Here is an 18,681-nt window from a genome sequence, read left to right on the forward strand (position 1 = left end):
GCTGTGACAGGGACCAAGAAGCCCAAAAGGGGTGCACTCTGTGATTCATGACACATAGTGTGTCATCACTTGAAAGAATATTGGCATTGAGCCAGTTATCTGCCACTCGGCCAACCTCCTATTGCATAGATGTCACAGTCCCCATCAAACACCAGAACTGAGATGAGGAAATAGCCAATAGAGATTTCAAGGAGGAATTACAATGTAGCACCGGCCCAAACCATATTGCTGTGATAAGACTCGCTATCTCTTGTTACAGTCTGTAAAAATGAATGCCACGGGGGGGGGCTCCTGTTTACGTACATCATAAATGAGCGAAACAGAGCTCCTGAATCAAAGTGTAGGTCACTGTCAGCTGAACAGATTGTTTTGATAGATTCCCTGTTTGAGGTGGAGAACATGGGTCTCATTTCCCCCTGCCATCTTGTTCATCGGGTATTTGAACGTAGCTTTACGGTTGGGCTTCCTCTGGATGAGAAAGATGGAGTTGAAGATGAGGTATATGTCCTTTCCATCATTACATCCAACAACTACAAGGCCACTGCCTCTTGGTTGGATCTTCTTAGGGAGTTTTCCTTCCATGGCTTGGGAAATTGACTGGCAGGACCCCCTTTAACTGCCCTGCAGCTGACATCTTCTCCCAAGGATCCATGCATTCACAGATTGACTTCCTACGAATCCATGTTCAGTTTTAGTGAAATGCCATTGCCCTTGAGGGTACACATGGGTTGGAAAGTGATCATGACTTAGTTGCCATAAGGTTGCACCACTATTCAGCTTGTGTGTGGTGCAAGTCAGTTGAGGATGAGTGTTCAGTTGGCATGGTGTTATCTTCCAATCTGTCAGCTGGAGATGGGAAAACAGTGGGCAGAAATAAATGAGGGACATTATTAACCGTGGAAGTTATTGTTGGCGATTTTAGAAGATACAAAGTACTGGAAGCATAGGTGATTTGTGTCAAACTATCTAAGAACTTGCTACACTGCCCTGTATGCACACAGGCCACAAATGTTCAGACAGAGGGCTTGTTCAATCGATCTTGCAGAAAAATCAAACATCTAGGATCCTTGTGCTAGAGAGATAAGGCACTCTATAGATGCAAGAAGTCCGAAAAGGTGGCAAATCAAGGATTATGGGAGCCCTGTAAATGTGCATTGAGCTCAAACATTCTGGGTGCTCCTGGCAGCCTGTCCCTCAGGGTCCAAAGAAGTATCCTGCTCATTGACACATATGTGTCTTCAGGCTCTGGCATGCCCATTTCTCCAGGCTGCAAGTAGGATGATTAGATCGATGAGTTAAAGTGTGGTTTGGTCCCTCAGCTTCAGGACAGAAATGTAGGCCATAGAGGCTATTTTACACGTTTCGAAGTAACTGTGCCTCTCAATAACCCAAAGCAGGGCAAGACTCCAGGCACGGATACAATCACTGTGGATTTGTAAATGGCATAAGCAAGCATATCAGCATCTTTCCTAATAAAGATATGCAATGCTATCTTGCCAATGGGAGAACGTTGAATCCATGGCATAGTGCCCTCTGTGCCCTTTTTTATAAAGTCTGATCAGGTCAACCCCTCTACAAATTAGTGAATATGTTGTGATTGACATATGCATAAATGTGGGAGCGCCTCAACTGGGAATGAACATGGGCAAATAACATGTTCTATGGAATGGTTCCCACTCATGAGGTTATACAACCACATTTTATCTCACTATACCTTTCAGGGGGCAGACATATATCAATTTGCATATCAGTCTGTGCCCACCCACAAAGACAGTCTCACACTGAAATGCTAGGCAAGTCTACTACTAACAGGAACCCCAGGCACATGTATCTGCCTTCTTGGGTGCCTTCAGTGAGATGAAGCTGTGCCTCTCTAGGCACAGTGAACAAGGGGTCCATATCTGGATTACCCTTAGTAACCTAGGGTTAAACCCCAAGTTCTTCAAAATGTGCCAAAAAGTGGGCCCCCCTCACCCGAGCTGAATTTTGACTCACTAAGTTATTAAGGGTAATTTGAACATGGCCCTATTGCTCACTTTGTGGATCTTCACCACACTGGTGTTGCCCAAAAAGGCAGAAACACATGTCTGGGGTTGCTGTTGGTTATTTAACACTAGTGTAGCTTGTTTATGGCATTATGCCGAATTAAATGTGTTTGGCTGGAAATCAATTGCGCAGGGCCTTGTACAAATAGGTGCCTCTGATAGCTCATGAGGGGCAAGTGAACCCATGTCTATTGTGCTGACAATAATAGAAAAAGGGAGTACAGTGCTCAGCCACATGGAGAGATTCACGCTTCTGGAGGGACCTATCTCTGTAGGGGCTAGGGCATAAGTAACCACATTTGCAGTGACTTCACTTAGCGGGACCTTATTTTACGATGTCCCCTGTCCAGCAAGGAACATTCATTTTGCAGTGACCTCAGTCCAGCAGGAGTATATCTTTTTCTATTTTCTATTTTTATTTTGTGTGATACGGTCCCAAATTAAACTTTACAGACAATACATTCAATAATGTAAACATTCAATTGAAGCATAAGATACAATACCAGATCAGAACAGAGTGCTTTAGCAGAATATGCATAATAATACAAAAAGACAATTTCAATATATTTCAATGTGTCAAAAATCATAATGCATTAAAAATGTACCATTATATCTATTAGATATCTATTAGATACAATTTTATGATGTGAATGATACTAAGAGCTAAACCCACTGTAATGCAAATATAAAATTCCAAGCTGTCCAATAATCTTGAAGTGCAAAATAGTTCCCTATGCTGTCTAATAAGGCTACTCCAGAGGATAAAAGTTATATTAGACAAGGATATGTATATTCCTGAGTACGAACCGCTCCAAAAGGGATCAGTAGGTATCGTTTCAACTATTTTCAGATATATCTTCATCTATTTAGGACTTCGTTTCAGGTATGTTCTATCTCCACTCATATAGACACAGATGGGGCTGGGAGCTACCCCAGCCCTCCAAATCACCATCCATGCGCCATTCAAAGTTTTGGCCGGCATCCACCCAGAGTGCACATGCGTGGGCATAAACACAGGGATGTGGACTGAGGTCCATGAAAGACCCTCATCCAGGTTACCCTGGATTACATTCAATCCAGGAGGCCGGTGTGCCCTCTAAAAGAGAATGGCCGCATCACAGGACTTAAAAACAACTCTGTAGACACGTTAATCCTTTGTGGAATCAAGAGGCTATCAAAGTAGTAAAAGAAAACGACACTGCAGCGAGAACAAAACAAAAGGACACAACTGATGGCAGCCTGCCATTTTAGCAATTTTTTTGGATGAGGAAGCTCACCCAAGGACAGTCTGGGGTACCTTGGAGTACCCTGTACTGGTAGCCGTATGAGCATCACATGAACGCGTAGTTCTGGCCTCCGGAGACATTTACGAAAAAGTCTCACTGTTGATGAAAATAAACCAGGACACGAAAGTCATTGAATAGCTTGTGGAACTACCAAAGCTAGCAAAAGGAAATATACGAATAGCTTTCTGACCTTCACCTACCTGTCAAAAGTTCTCTCAAAACCCAGCGACCTATTACAAGCTAATACAGATGTGCTTGTGTATACTAGGAGTGTCACTCGGTTCCTGGCCACTTCCATACTGCCCATCTTCCTTGATCCAATACGGGCAGTAATAGGGAGTTGGTAGCGCAAGAACACCCAAAGGTTTGTCACTCCTGCGCCAGTCACTGAGGACGGGATTTAATGCATCACTTAATTTCCGATGAGATGTTTTTGTTGTCAAGGTAGTAACCAGTAACTGAATACTTTACATACGTGTATACAACATTGGAGATGAACATTTCTTCAGATAGTAGAAATTGGCATTGAATAATTCATTTCACCAATCACTTCACTGCATACATAAAGCAGAACAAACGAAAAAGGATTGTGCGCAATTTCACAAACAAACAATGTGCTCTTAACTCTAGGACGATACATGTTGCCCTGGTGTGTTCTTCCCGCTGCGGAGTGCACTGAGGTGCATAGCAGATGGAATTTTAGGACTTAGTAAACAGCTATGTTAACGTAGAATGTCCCAATGCATTATTTTTTTAGTGTAGTCATACGCTTTCTGACAAATGTACTCAGATACATTGTGTTATTACTTGTCTTTGTTATATTGCACTGCACTTTAGAACAAGCATGACTAAGAATGAACATATTGTGCTTGAGCTCACTCGAAGTCTTTTCAAGCTGTCTTGTAAGTGACAGACTGACTTGTAATAAAATGTATGTGTGCTTAATTTTAAATACTATGTTCCTACTATGCCATAGAATGTATACAAAATAGCATTCTTTACATGTAATTAATGATTTCATGATTTATGCATTTATCCATTTGCTTGTTTTGCATACACCCCGGAATACATGGTTTCTAGGTGCTGCGCAAGATGGATTGAAGTTAATGGAGCGGGAGGGGGGCAGTCAGGGAGGGTTTTAAGAGATGTATAGAAGCAAAAGCACTCTAGGTCTAGATGAAGTGCCAGGGATTTAAAAGGTTCCTGGGATGGAACAGAGAGTTGGCATGGCAGACATTAGAAGTGTTCTATTGAGAAAAAGCTGACACTGAAAACCTCCCCTCCTCTCTGTTAAGGTGTTTATATAGTGGAACCTCCAGAAGTGTCTGGGTGGTGGAGCCAAGATATCCGGCAGGGTGGCAAGGATGACTCTTATTTTACAGGTAGGTTTGCGCAGGACTGTAGAGGCATTTGCAAGGAAGGAACAGTAGTTCGAAGGAGCTGCGATGGAGTAAGTGAAGTTTTCTCAAGAACAGAGCTATGAATGACTACTTTAAGATGTTGACAGTGCTTGTTGTCTCTTGATTTGCTAAGTGAGAAGGTTGTTGTAGATGGCATTTGCATCTGCCTGAGATGATCAGCAAGGATACAATGATTTTTATATGGAAGAGTTGGACTTTCCATACCGACTTCGCATGAAAAGAAGCATAGTCTCATCACAAGTCCAATTTGTGAATTCAGGCTTATGTCTGCCTACCATAGGACTGCTATAGTGTGTTCTTTACTTTGGAGGAGAAGGAGAAAGGTATGCCAAAGAGAGTGAGATAAGGCAGGATACCCAGATGAATTTTTAGCAGATGTTTTGCTCTGATTATAAATGCTACAATTTCTGTCACAGTTAAGCATCAAGCTGTGGTCATGAACCCTATCCGCAGATGGCAAAGGAAATTCGCAGATATATTTGTGTGTCTTCAGTGTAGGAATGGAATTGGAGGTTATAAGGTGAAGGCTGTCCATGAGAGAAATCATATGTACGTTAAGGGAAGGGCCAAAAGGGGAGGTCCCAAAAGGGAAGGTCATTGGCAGACTTTGTGAGGGACTGAAAAGTTGGATGAGGAAAGGTTAGTCAGAAAACTGTGGAAACAATCCAGGCTTAGTCTAGATATGCCTGTCACATCCTTCATCCATTTTAGAAGAGGTGAATGTTAAATGGTGTCAAATTCAGAGAACAAGCCGAGTAGACTCTTAGAGACTGTTCAGGAGTCTCTTTAAGTAATGGCATCAATTAAGTTGTATATGTTAATACTAGTCAAGTAAGTAGAGATGGTATTAGTAAACCTTATTGTACAGACAACTTGAGATGGGTGCTACTTAATACATGCCCTAAATCAGCCCATTCTACTGAAATTTCTGATCACACTCTAAAAAATAAACTAGATTTAATATCCAGTTCTGAAACCTGGCTCAAAGATTTCACAGGAACGGCCATTGTTGCATCACTTTTGACAGGTCATTCGATAGCCACCTAAAATAGACCAATAGCTAGGGGTGGTCGGTGACTCTTATACTTAAAGATACTGTATAGTTAACACACTGCCATACCCCAAGATTCGAAATTGTGAATTTCTTAATATTTCAATTCAAATTCAATTTTCTCTACCAATCAACCTACTCATTTTGTACTGCCCACCTAAATATGAAAATGTTCATATTTACCTCCTGGACATGTTCAAAATGTTCACATGTTCACATACCATTTGCTTATTTATCTCCCTTGCGCTACCTATCAATCAGGACATACCCCCTTCATACTTTCTGCCTGATGCACACCCACGAAAGCTTAGCCATGTTAATCGCCTGAAATCAAGAGCCAGGGTGAACAGGAATGCCACAAAGCCTTCTAAGCCATGCACCACTCTAATCAGAAACATATTACTCGCCGAGCTACTACCCCTGAGCCGGCAGCACAGCAGATCGATTCCTCAGGTGTCCTGCTCGAGCAATGTGTGGCTGGGCTCTTGAACTACTGCCCCCTGTTTGTACTGCTCCATGGCTGCCTCCCTTTGACCCATAGCCCTAAACGAGTGTACCAGAGCCACCTGCGCTGCTACCCCATCCCCCATCCTGCGTGCCTGAACTCACCTCCATGTTATACCCCTTCGCCAGCCCCGACTTTACATATGCAACTGAGCTCCGCCTCTGCCCTACCAACATTCACCTTGAACGTCCACAAAACATGCGAGTCTACTAAGAATATCCTACCTAAAATTGTTGCCTCATGCATCCAGGAGCACGTGGCCCTTGTCTCCACCACTGCTTCATGCACCCTGAAATCCAGCATATCCGCACTCCCTGTTGATGTTTGCACCGCAGAGCATACCACATCGAACAATGACGTATGTACTTTGAAACCTATTCCTTTTGGAAACTGATGCCCCAAGTGCTACTGATACTAAATGTATAACAAATATACTGGCCCCAAGTGCCACTGCTGCCAAATGAATACCGAATACTGTGGCCCCAAGTACCACTGCTACTAAATGTATACTGAATACTGTTGCCCCAAGTGCCACTGCTACCAAATGTATAACAAATATACTGGCCCAAAGTGCCACTGCCACCAAATGTATAACAAATATACTGGCCCAAAGTGCCACTGCTGCCAAATGTATAACAAATATACTGGCCCAAAGTGCCACTGCTACCAAATGTATAACAAATATACTGGCCCCAAGTGCCACTGCTGCCAAATGTATACCGAATCCTGTTGCCCCAAGTGACAGTGCTGCTAACTGCATTTCGAATACTGTTGCCCAAGTGCTACTACTGCCAAATGTATACCGAATCCTGTTGCCCCATGGGCCACATCTGCTAATTGCATTTCAAATCTCTCTGCCTCTGCAGCTACCCATGGCATATGTACCATGAAACACACAGCATTAAGCTGTGACCCAAGCTCCACTGCTGCCAATTGTATAACGCACCACATGGCCACTGTATCTCCTGATGCATCACGTGACAATTCACGCTCGCCAAATTATACTGCCTTAGAGTCTATTGACATCCTCAAACAGGCCAACAACTTATGTGTTTAGAACCTAGTGATATCTAGCATCACCTGCACCTCAACGCCTACTACCTCTATACTTGCCAAGGTTAAAGTAACATTGGACTCACTAACCCCCTTAACCAGCAACTATACCACTGGGAAGCCTTACCTCACTGACAACACTCACCTAGATGGAACAACCACCCTCTTCAAGGGTGCACTTATTAACGCTTGGTCCCTTTTAGCCCACGCACTAGACATCTCAGATCTCATCACCACTAACAACCTTGACTTCATAGCTATCACTGAAATGTGGCTACTTGCAGCCATTGGCCCAGCCCTCTCCTAGCCATTCCAGACAGCTATGCTATCTTCAGGAAAGATATACAGGTCACCAAAGGAGGTGGAGTCACTATTATAGTGAAAAACGAACTGCCTGTAAGAGAAATCCCCAACCTAACATGCCAATCAGGTGAAATGCTTTCAATCAAAATGTCCCTCTCCTCCACTTCTACCCTTACCCTCCATCCTATCTACATACCGCCAGGTCCACTGCTATCCTTCATGGAAGGCATCCTGCAACTTCTTTCAAATGGCATAAAACCTGCCTCCAGAATCCTCCTCCTGGGTGATAGGAATCTGTGTCTTAATAATTCCTCTGACGACAATGCACTTGACATTGCCAACTCTATAGAATCCTTACGCTTCACCCATCGCATCACTAACCCAACACATGAGAAAGGTTGCATGTTAGACTGACTGGCTGACACTAACTGCAACTACAACATTCTCTCGGATGCTGCTTTCCCTTGGCCAGACCACAATGTCAACACCTTTACCATTTCATAAAACTTCCAAAGGAATGGCACTGTTCAACAGGCACCATCTGTCCTCTCGTTCACTGCTACCCGTACCCTCCATCTTATCTACAGACCCCCACGTCCACTGCTATCCTTCGAGGAAAATATCCCGCAACTTCTTTCAAATAGCATAAAACCTGCATCCAGAATCATCCTCCTGGGCGATATGACTCTGGGTCTTAACGATCCCTCCAACGACAATGCACTTGCCATTGCCAACTCTAAAGAATCCTTACACTTCCCCCATCACATAACTATCCCCACACATGAGAAAGGTTGCACGTTAGATTGGCTGGCTGACACTAACTGCACCATCAACATTCTCTTGAATGCTGCTTGCCCTTGGCCAGACCACAATGTCATCACCTTTACCATTTCAAAATACTCCCAAAGGAATGACACTCCTCAACAGGCACCATCTGCCCTCTCCTGAATCACCTGCAACATTACCACAGCCAGTTTACTCCCTTTGTTGCAACCTCTAACAAACCCCACACCGTCCAGCAATGACTCGACCACCATGGTAGAACTTTATTACCAAACCCTCCTAGCAGCGATTGACAAGATATCTCCCATGAGCATGAACAAACCTAAATCTACAACCCACTTGAATTCTTGGCACATACCTAACCTCAAAGTGATGCATGCCTCCAAGAGAGCAGCTGAGACCACTTGGAAAAAACTTGCAACAGAAGCCAATAACAGACTCTTCATCGCCACCGCAAAAAGCTACAAACAGGCCATTCGCCAAACTAAAAGTACGACCTACAAGGGGAGAATAGATAAAGCTAACTCAGGCACCAAAGAACCTTTCTCAATTCTGAGAGAACTTGAATCTCCGGCCCATACCCCAGACATCTGCCTCAAAGACACCATTGGGTGCTCAAATATCCAGAAGGCTCTCCTGGACAAAATCTCCTCACTACAATCCAACATTTTGGCAAAAAACAAGGAACTCCAATCCAAATACTGCAAGACTTTTTGCTACCACCACAGATCTCCACCCCCTGCTCCAGTTTACTCCGGCATCAGTCTTAGAAGTCACGAAAATCATATAAGGCATGAAGCCGTATAGATGCCAAGGGGGCTCCTGGCCTGCTTCGATCGTCAAAGACTGTGCTACCAAACTTGCCCCTTTTTATCACTTCACTAATTAACACCTCCTTTTCAATGGGTATAGTACCAGTGAATTTAAAGACACCTGGGTCACCCTCTCTTCAAGAAACTTACACGAGACCGCAATATACCTACCAACTATCGGCCAACCATGACAGTACTCTTCCTTTTCAAAATACTGGAGAGAGCATCCTACCTGCATATCCAAAGGCACTTGGAATTCAACAACCTCCTGGGCATGCGACAATTTGAATTCCGCCCAGGCCACAGCACAGAATCTACTCTCACTGACTTAAAGTCCAAATGGATGAGATTAAAGAAGATGGCAAACTAGCCCTCCTCCTTTTACTAGACCTCTCTGCAGCCTTTGATCTTGTGGATCACAAAATCCTTTGCCAAAACTTCTCCTCGGCCGCCTACTTCTCTACTAAAGCTATAACTTGGATAGAATCCTTCCTATCTAAATGAACCATGTGGGTCTTTTCCCCTGCACCAGCGGCCCCTCCATCCCCAGTAACTTACAGTATTCCCCAAGGCTCCTGTGTCTTCTCCCCAACACTATTCAAAATGTTCACTAAGCCCCTCTTTGATCTCCTAGACGATTTCGGTATCACCTACACCAATTAGGCGGAGGATACCCAAATTCTCCACCCTATCTCAGACACCTTCGATACTGACTCCAACTCACTGAGAAAAATGTACCAAAAGATCGAAGCTTGGAAGGCACAGCATGACCTTTGCCTAAACGACAAGAAAACTGAGTTACTACTTATAGGATCTCAATTTCGGCTGATCAAACCCAATGAGTACTACAAATCCTTCATCATTGATGGGAATGTTATCATGATATCTAAAGAAGTAAAAACCTTGGGAGTATACTTAGATTCCCCTCTCTCCTTAACAAGACAGGTAAATTCCATTACATCTGCAGCAGCATACATCTCTAAACTCATCAATGCCTGCAGACCAATCTTGAGCTCCGACAGCAGCATCACGATTGCCAGAGCTCTTATTCTTCCCATGATAGACTACTGTAATGCCCTCTTTGCATGCTCAAATTTCACAACATCAAAAAACCTCAGATTTTCCAAAATAATCTGGTAAGAGCTGCCCTCAACATCCCTAAACGAAATATCGGCTGCCAGAATGAATGTCCACTGGCTCCCAGTCCACAATCGCACTGTATTCAAAACTCTTTCATTGACTCAAAAGTGGTTGGCTAACACTGCCCATAGATACTCGTCAAATACATTATCTAAAAATCAATCGAACAGACTTACACACACTTCCTATTCACACCTGCTCACTATCCCCAGATTAAGTGACAGAAAGCAGATGGTTGCAGCTTCCCAGTGGCTGTTACTAAATACTGAAATGCCCTTCTGCTCTCAATGAGCTCAGAAGCCTCCTTCTGGTCTTTCCACAAAGGCCTTTCCGAAAGACCTGCAAAACTAGCTGCTTTATCACAGCCCTTTTGCATGAACAACTAGGATCCGAAAACAGCTATGTTTATTATGCATGTATGTAGTATCACCTTCTTATGCAAAGTTTTCAAACCAGTAACCTTTATGCAGGTATGTATGTAAGTATTCCCTCCTTCGCCAAGCTAGCGTCCAGATGGCTCTGGGTTCGGTGCACTATACACATGTAAAAATAAATAAATAACTAAAGTCTCAACCTCATTTTAATGCCAGGGGATTTAAAGTTGCATTTTCATGACCCTAGAGATCCCGTTGTATCACAGTTAAAAAAGGACCTGTTAGAACTAGGTTTCTCACACCTAGAGTGCTTGAGTTCACACACTAATGGTCGTTCTCTAGATTGGGCATTTGTACAAAATATTAACCTCAATGGCAGTGCCATCACATTGGTACACTGGACAGACTACGCTATCCTTTCTTGCACGTTTTTGCATTCTACCCCAATCAGGCGAAGAGCTAATAATCCATTTCATAGACAAATAAAAACTGAAGGCACGTATATTAAATCACATCTCTGCAAGCTCACGGCAGCTTCGTGGCGTACTTAAACTTTCAGACACAGCGAGGATGGTCGATTCTTATAATCTGCTATAACTAAGATCACTGATAAAACTGTGCCTTCAGAAAAAAAGAAAACAGCAAAAGCCAAACATGTTGGCACAATCTGGTTTAGAGATGAACTTGCTTCTCTAAAGCTGGATGTAAAACGTAAAGAGGAAACATCCAAATCAGGCTACCTGTCTGAGCTTGAAATGCCAATGAACCAAATGGAAACATGTTCTTCTAAAGCCAAGAAGCATTTTTGGCATGAAAGGTTTAGGCAGTGAACAAATTCCTTTAAAGTGTTTTTTTTTTTTTTACATTTTTAAATTAACACAGAATTCCTACTCTGAAGACTAGCCCTACATTGATAAACGACTCATGTTCTAATCAAATGCAGCTACATTTGTATGCAAAAATAAAGAGCATTTGCAATGATATTTCAAAGTAAATAAAACACATGGCGGCTCCCAGTAGCACTACGTCAGACAATAAGACATCAGAAAGCGGAAGTCTGCTGGAAACTGCTCATGAGAGTATGATTTCTCAGCATAAAGGATTGACTCCTCATACAACCACTTGTAATGGTACTCTCTTTTTTAAGGACGTCTCCCCTGAAGACACAAAGCAGTTTGTATTAGCAATGAATCCATCAAACTGTACTTTCGACCCTTTTAATTCATGTAAATTGAAAGTTGTCTCCACTCTCTGTTGCCTTTGGTGGCACATATCATTAATTCCACTTTAAGAACTTCCATCATTCCAGAGAGCCTGAAACAGGTCTGAATAAGACCCCTGTTCAAGAAATCCACCTTAGACGCCAATGATTTTGCTAACTAGAAGCTATTCCTAATGTACCATTCCTGCTTCCAATTCTGGATAAAGTTTACAATTGATGAAGCTGCAAAATACATCCACAGGGACATTTTGAAATGAAAGAATGCCTGGGTAATAGGCAGTAGGGTTTTCATCATATTCGAAGTACCGAAATGACCCTTCTGGATGTTAAGGACATCTTTTTGTAAATCACAGACAGCAGACATAGAGACATGCTGATGCTCCTAGATCTGTTGGCAGTCTTTGAATCCCTCGAACACAAGTTATTATTAAAATGGTTGAGGGTCATGGAGGAAGTGTCAGGGGAGGAGACTAACTGGTTTGAATCTTTCCTATCCAATAGACACTCCAGAGTCAAGGTCAAGTCTTGCATGTCAGTTCCTGAAATGGTGACGTGGTATTTTCCTATTATTATTAACATTTATATCAAATCTTTACATGACATGTTAATTAATCTAGGAGTCAAGTTTCAGGACTACGCTGATGACACTGATATCATTTTCCAAATGGAGGCGAATGCTGACTTTATTTAGTCTAACTTTCAAAAAATCTCCCTCTGAATGGCATCAAATTGGTTAGGGCTGAATCATGCTGAAACAGAACTAGTGTTCTGTCAATCTTCACATATGAGCTGGAAATGGTCGGTTTCTGTAGAGCTTGTGCCAGAAAGCTGTCAACTTCAGATAGAGCAAAATCTCTTGAGATACTGTTTGGCTTGTCCATGTCCATGCCTCAACATGTCAGCAGTTTGATGAGCGCAACTCGTTCCAATATTATGATCCTTACACAGCTCTGCCCTTTTCTTTCCGAGTCTGCTTGTGCTACTTTACCAAGGGCCATGATTGGGGAAAAATTATATTATTGCAATTGCCTCTATGCAGTAGCTACCAATTAGATCAATCACCACCTACCAATCCTGCAGAACATGGCTGTTTGCATTGTTATAAACAGTAACAGGAGTGTACACATGTCCCCCGGTTTAAGGAAAATCGATTGACTGGCCATCTATGGCAGGATCAAATTTAAACTTTTCACTGGGATCCATAAAACTCTCTAAGGCACCTCTCATTTATATATGAGTAGAAGGTTTGCATGACATCAACCTAGTAGACCCATTATATAGTCTTCATGGCACTTGTTGCCGTTCCATAGTTTTTCAGATCAAGGGCTTTTGGCAATTCTTGCACAGTCATTGCAGCCAAGCTCTGGAACAGTATTCCTTTAGACATTAGAAAATCTCTAATCTCGTGCATTTAAAAGAAAATATGAAAGCCTTTCTGTTTGATGCCTTTTGAGAGTGCAAAGTAGTCTTATGACCCAAATAACCTCTCCTGTTATCAAATGGATAGATCAAGCACTGAGAAACCTTTTTTGGCTGTCACACCTCAAGACCGCCACATAAATTTCAAATTCAATTTCAGTAGAAGGAGGGGGGGCGCCATCTTCGGTAGTTGTCAGAGCTCTGCATGACTGAAGTTGCTTTGTGGCCACTTGTAGAATTTTGGAATAGAAAGATGGAAATGGGGCAAAGGTTTGACAGCACTTAGAGGTCAAACAAGTGTTGTTTAGATCAAGATACATTGGGGACATTTGGAAATTAATCTTGCAAAAGTGACAGGAAACATCTGTGACATCATAAGATATAATGTCCTTAGATACAGCTGTGTGGGGAGTAAACATTGTTGGATACTTTGGCTGGCTAATTCTTTTTTACTTTTATAAGGGGCCAGAGCTCGTCAGGCAAAAAGATGGAGAAGCTGGAAAACATTTTGGGGATGTTGAGTGGGTGGTGGCACTGGCAGAAGAAGACAAGCTTGTGGAGAATGAAGCTGATTCAGTGTTAGCAAGTTTGGTTGATTTTGAGGTAAAACAGGAGGTTGCATTTGCACAGAGGTTAGATAATTGACAACCTTGAAGAGTTTTGGGTTGTTCATGGATTTTAAGGAGTTTGACACAGAACATTATTTTTCTAGAAATAAAATCTGTCTATGAAATTTCTCTTTCTTGCTGATTTGTAATTAGTGGTGTTTTGGGGAGGGATTTGTAATTAGTGGTGTTTTGGGGAGCGATCCTCCCCAAATGGCCTGGTTTTCAGCTTCCTGACTAAAGGTTTGTTGGTGCTAGGGTGTGTTTAAAATAGCTGTTGTGTGACTTTAATGGTTTGGCTATTTTGATGGAAGCCCAAGTGCCATAATGGCCTCAGCTTTAGATCTAAGGATGGACAGGAACAAGGAAGATGAAGTGTCTTTGGAGATATAACCATTAACACATGCTATTACCACATGCTACATCCTGTGGAACAGTTTACTATTGCTCTTAAAACTCTGGTTTGATAATTTAGGTACTGATAACAACTGTTTTCTTTAAAAATGGGCTGCAGCAATTGCATGACCCATTATTTGAGACAAAACAACTTTGTTAAGATGTCCACCCATGCATGGCCCTCTTCCTTTTCCATGGCTGGCCCTGTTGACAGCAACAGTGCCACAAAAGAGGCACAAGCAGGTAGGCAAGTAGGGCCAATGTTTTGGCAGAGCTGGGCCGTCGGGCGGGTGGAGCAGAGGGAGAGTTCCTGGTGTGTGGGTGGCCTATGGTTGGCAGGCAGGAGGACTGGTCTGAGCAGCATGCTGCTTATTCAGAAACTAAACTGGGATCATCAGTTGCATTATGGGGTTTGAGCAACCTGATTGGCTGCCACCACCTCCTGTGGAGCTAATGGTTGTTAAAGTGACAAGGAAAGCCATTTGTACCTTCAAAGTGTCAATCTGCCCCAATTTATCTACCTCTGTTAACTCAGCTGTTTGAAATAAACGAAGGAAATAGAATTGTGTTAAACACTGAAGACGTGAACATTGGCCAAAACAAAAGAAAAAAAAATGTAGACTGCAGAATAGAAAGGACATATCTAAAGGAGGGATTACAATTGGGACCATATCTGAGACAGTCCCTGGCAAATTAGCCAAAGTGTGAAAGAATGTAGAAATGCAACTTTTCTCTCACATCCAGATGGTATCCATTCTCGTAGGTTCAGGTATCTCAATGGTTAAGGAGCTTTTGAATGTTATCCTCCATGAGAAGTAACTATGGCCATATGAGCACATGGAAGTCCATTTTGACCTGGTCGCAGCCAATCAGAATGTTCGTAATGCAGTCATTAAGTACCTGTAATGACTGCACTAAAGATATTCACACTTCAGAAGCAGGTCTGGGAACAACAGAAAACCTTTCTCTGCATTCAAGAAACAGCAATACAATTTCCTGGCAAGATTTCTTTCAACAAGACACGCACATCTAATTTCACAGAACCAAGTGAAAGCTAAAACATGGAACAATGCTTTTACTTTTGTAAAAGAAGATTGTTCTTTTAACATTGCACCTAAAGCAAGCTCCTACTAAATGTTTTCCGCTTCAAGGGAGTTTAAAATTAAAATGCTTTCCTCATAAAGAAGACTCAGTAATTCAAATATTGCAAAATGAGACTACCGATTAATTTTACTAACACATTTTGAAAACTTTAGTTATTGGTAAACAAACATTTTTTTATGGTGCCACCACAAGAACACAACCTTTACTGGTACAAGCACATGTGCCAATAGCCTTATATACCTAGGGAGGAGTAATTATCAATCGAGATAATGATCCTTCCCCTATTTTACGGCAGAAGGCTTTGCTGCAGGCCATAACTTTACAGAGAGTCATTAAACCACAATAATGATGCCGCCCGTTGACTATAAAGCTATAGTACTTACATGATCAAAATTGTGCTTAGATTATAGCTGATTACTTTTTGTTTTTTACACAGCCCATAGAGGACAATCTCTGCGTAGCCCTTGTCTTACCTGAAACCTAAGAAAAAACAACAGGTTGAGGCTCAATAAAAATACTGTACACACAGTATCTAAGAATCAAACTCACGAAAAATACAAAAAAGTTCATATATAAAAATAATAAATACTTTGTAACATAAAAAACAATTGTCTAATGACTGTGTTACTTCCTTAGTTAGAGGCCAAATTGAAGCCCAAGTAGACGATTTATATAGTCGCCAAGGGAGTTGGATGATATAGCGGCTTAAATGGCGTACTGTATTTATTTACACATTTATAATGTGCCTTAGGGCCGGAGGCAAATGAGCACTAAACAAACCCACAGTAAAACACATGAAGCATAAAAGTAAATGCATAAACCATAAAAACAAGATACAACACTGAAATGATAAAATACAGCTGCAACCAGACAAGGAATCAAACAAGAATGCAACATAAGCACGACGAAAAAGCAGAATTAAAACGGGCAAATCCTAGGTTAAAAAAAAAGTGTTTTTAAATGCCTTCTGAAAAAAGGCGCAATAGAGGTCTCAGATCGACATTGGGAAGGCATACTGCTCCAGAGATCTGGGACCTTCTGGCCGTGGTAATATGATCGCAGCACTTTAAGCAAGCCACTGTCCTCACACACTGGTTCTGCACTTCTTGCAACTTTGTGAGATTCTTCTGGGCGGTCCCTACAATCAGGCTAACACAATAATCCAATCTTGCTCCCACTATTAGATGAGCCAAGATGGCAGCATTACTTCCTGATTTGTAAGGCAGATTCCAGCCCACCCAACAACCTCAGACACATTTTTGTCCGGAGGTAGATGTATACGTCATCCATAGCTTCTGCCCCTTCCTGATTCACTATCACACAGGTGCAAAGTTTTACTCATTAAGACAACCATAGAGACAATCTAAGCTTAAGCAGGATAAAGCAGTGTAGCTAATGTTTCAATAGCAGTAGGTGTACACACTAGACATAAAGTAGATGTGCACTCTACACAAAGAACATGTACACTAGGTCAAATATGCATTTATAAATCAAGTCTATTAACATGGCAACCACAAGACATGAAGAACACTAACATAATGACTGGATACATTGAATGCAACATGAACGACACATGAGCATAGATAACTAACATAGAAACCAGAGTGTATCAGGGCAGCCCTCTTCTTTAAAATGGACATTGCAGCCTGCCTTTAAATAGGCATAGGCCTCAAGGTTTCAAGAGGACTCGAAAAACTGAATCCACAGAAATACAGAGCTGTGCACAGCTCACACAGTTGCTGGCAATTATACCCAAGCTTACAGTGAGATAGGGAGAATGGGACTGGCAGAACGAAGGCACGAGATAGCAGTTCCCCAGATGCGAGCAGGATACTCCCAACCTCAATAAAGGGATATACTAATACAACCGTCCATTGTTTACCAGGTGCACTAGAATAGATAGCCAACAAACTCCATGAAAAATAACTCGAGTGTCCCTGGTAGAAACAGAAAACACAACACACGTTGAAATTAGCTGAAACTCCAATAAATAGGATCTAATTGAATTTTATTCACAGTCCTCTAACACGTGACTTATAATTGGAGAACACTGGCTACTGATTAGCCGCCAGCACAAAATAGGAGACTTGCAAGACTTCCCAAAAGTACACACAGACATAAGCCGCCTATCAAGGTCAAGCACAAAGTAATGGCTCAGTCTCCTGGCCTGAGGATGAGGAATGGTAACTTCTTTAATTGAACAATGGACAGTCCATGGGCTTCTCTCCCCCTAGACCACAGCTGGCTCATATCTTGATGACCTGTCAAGTGTCCAACCAAGGTTGGTTAGTAAGATGGCAACCAATCAAACTCTGTAGAGTCATGCTGCCCTTCAAGTCATAGACCAACCAATACCCTAACGAAGAGAAGAGGTATTTGTACCTTTATCTCAATAAAGTTGTTATCGGGTGGAGCAATCAGAAATGATTTATCCAATTAAATGTGTAACCCCTATGTGATCTATATGTAACCACATCCCTTAACCAATCCCCATTCCCTGTAAGTTTTGTAAAATTGTGATGATATTATGACACCATATATGATGCGTTCAATGTGCTTAAAGTGTGGTTTTGTATGTACTCACTGAGAGCCTCAAGATTTTAATGCTTGTATGCTGTCTCTATTTTATTTGTATGATAATATGATATGATATGGCATTGATAACGTGCCTATGCACAAGTGTTTCAAGGTGTGACGAGGCAAGGGAGGGGGAATGGAGGGAAGACAGAGACAGCGATCTTACTAGGCCAGGCGACATTGAGATCGCGCAAGTGCATGGGAAGAAGGAAGGGAGAACTGCGGGGAGGAGAGGGCAGTGCACAGCAAAGGATAACAGTAAAATAATAAATAAAGACAATAAATGAAGTGCAGCCAGCTAGTAGCAACTGCGAGGGTAAGTGCAGACATCAGGTGTCAAGTGCTGGTAGGGGGCTGTAGGGATGCAGAAACAGTCCCACAGTGAAAGTGTTGCCAGGCGTGCTGTGCAGCTGTGCCACTGGTGGGGATGGGAAGTGGGCCAGAGATCAGAGGGTAGCAGGTAAACCAGTGCAGTTTCAGTTTCAGCCAGGAGATCAGCAGGGGAGAGGAGGACAGAAAGCAGAAGCAAAGAGGAGGGTCTTGAGGTGCTTCTGGAACTGCAAATGATTGTACTCTAGTTTCAGA

At 42.3% G+C, this 18,681-nt stretch overlaps 1 protein-coding gene across 5 annotated transcripts in view; it reads right to left on the minus strand.

The window, feature by feature from the left end:
• The window catches only part of VEPH1 (ventricular zone expressed PH domain containing 1), a 2,478,904-nt gene that overhangs the window by 2,270,298 nt on the left and 189,925 nt on the right, over window positions 1-18,681 (minus strand). The window lies entirely within an intron of this gene.

This window comes from Ambystoma mexicanum, chromosome 10, assembly GCF_040938575.1.
Source record: "Ambystoma mexicanum isolate Mex_15411 chromosome 10, UKY_AmexF1_1, whole genome shotgun sequence".
Taxonomy (NCBI): Eukaryota; Metazoa; Chordata; class Amphibia; order Caudata; family Ambystomatidae; genus Ambystoma; species Ambystoma mexicanum.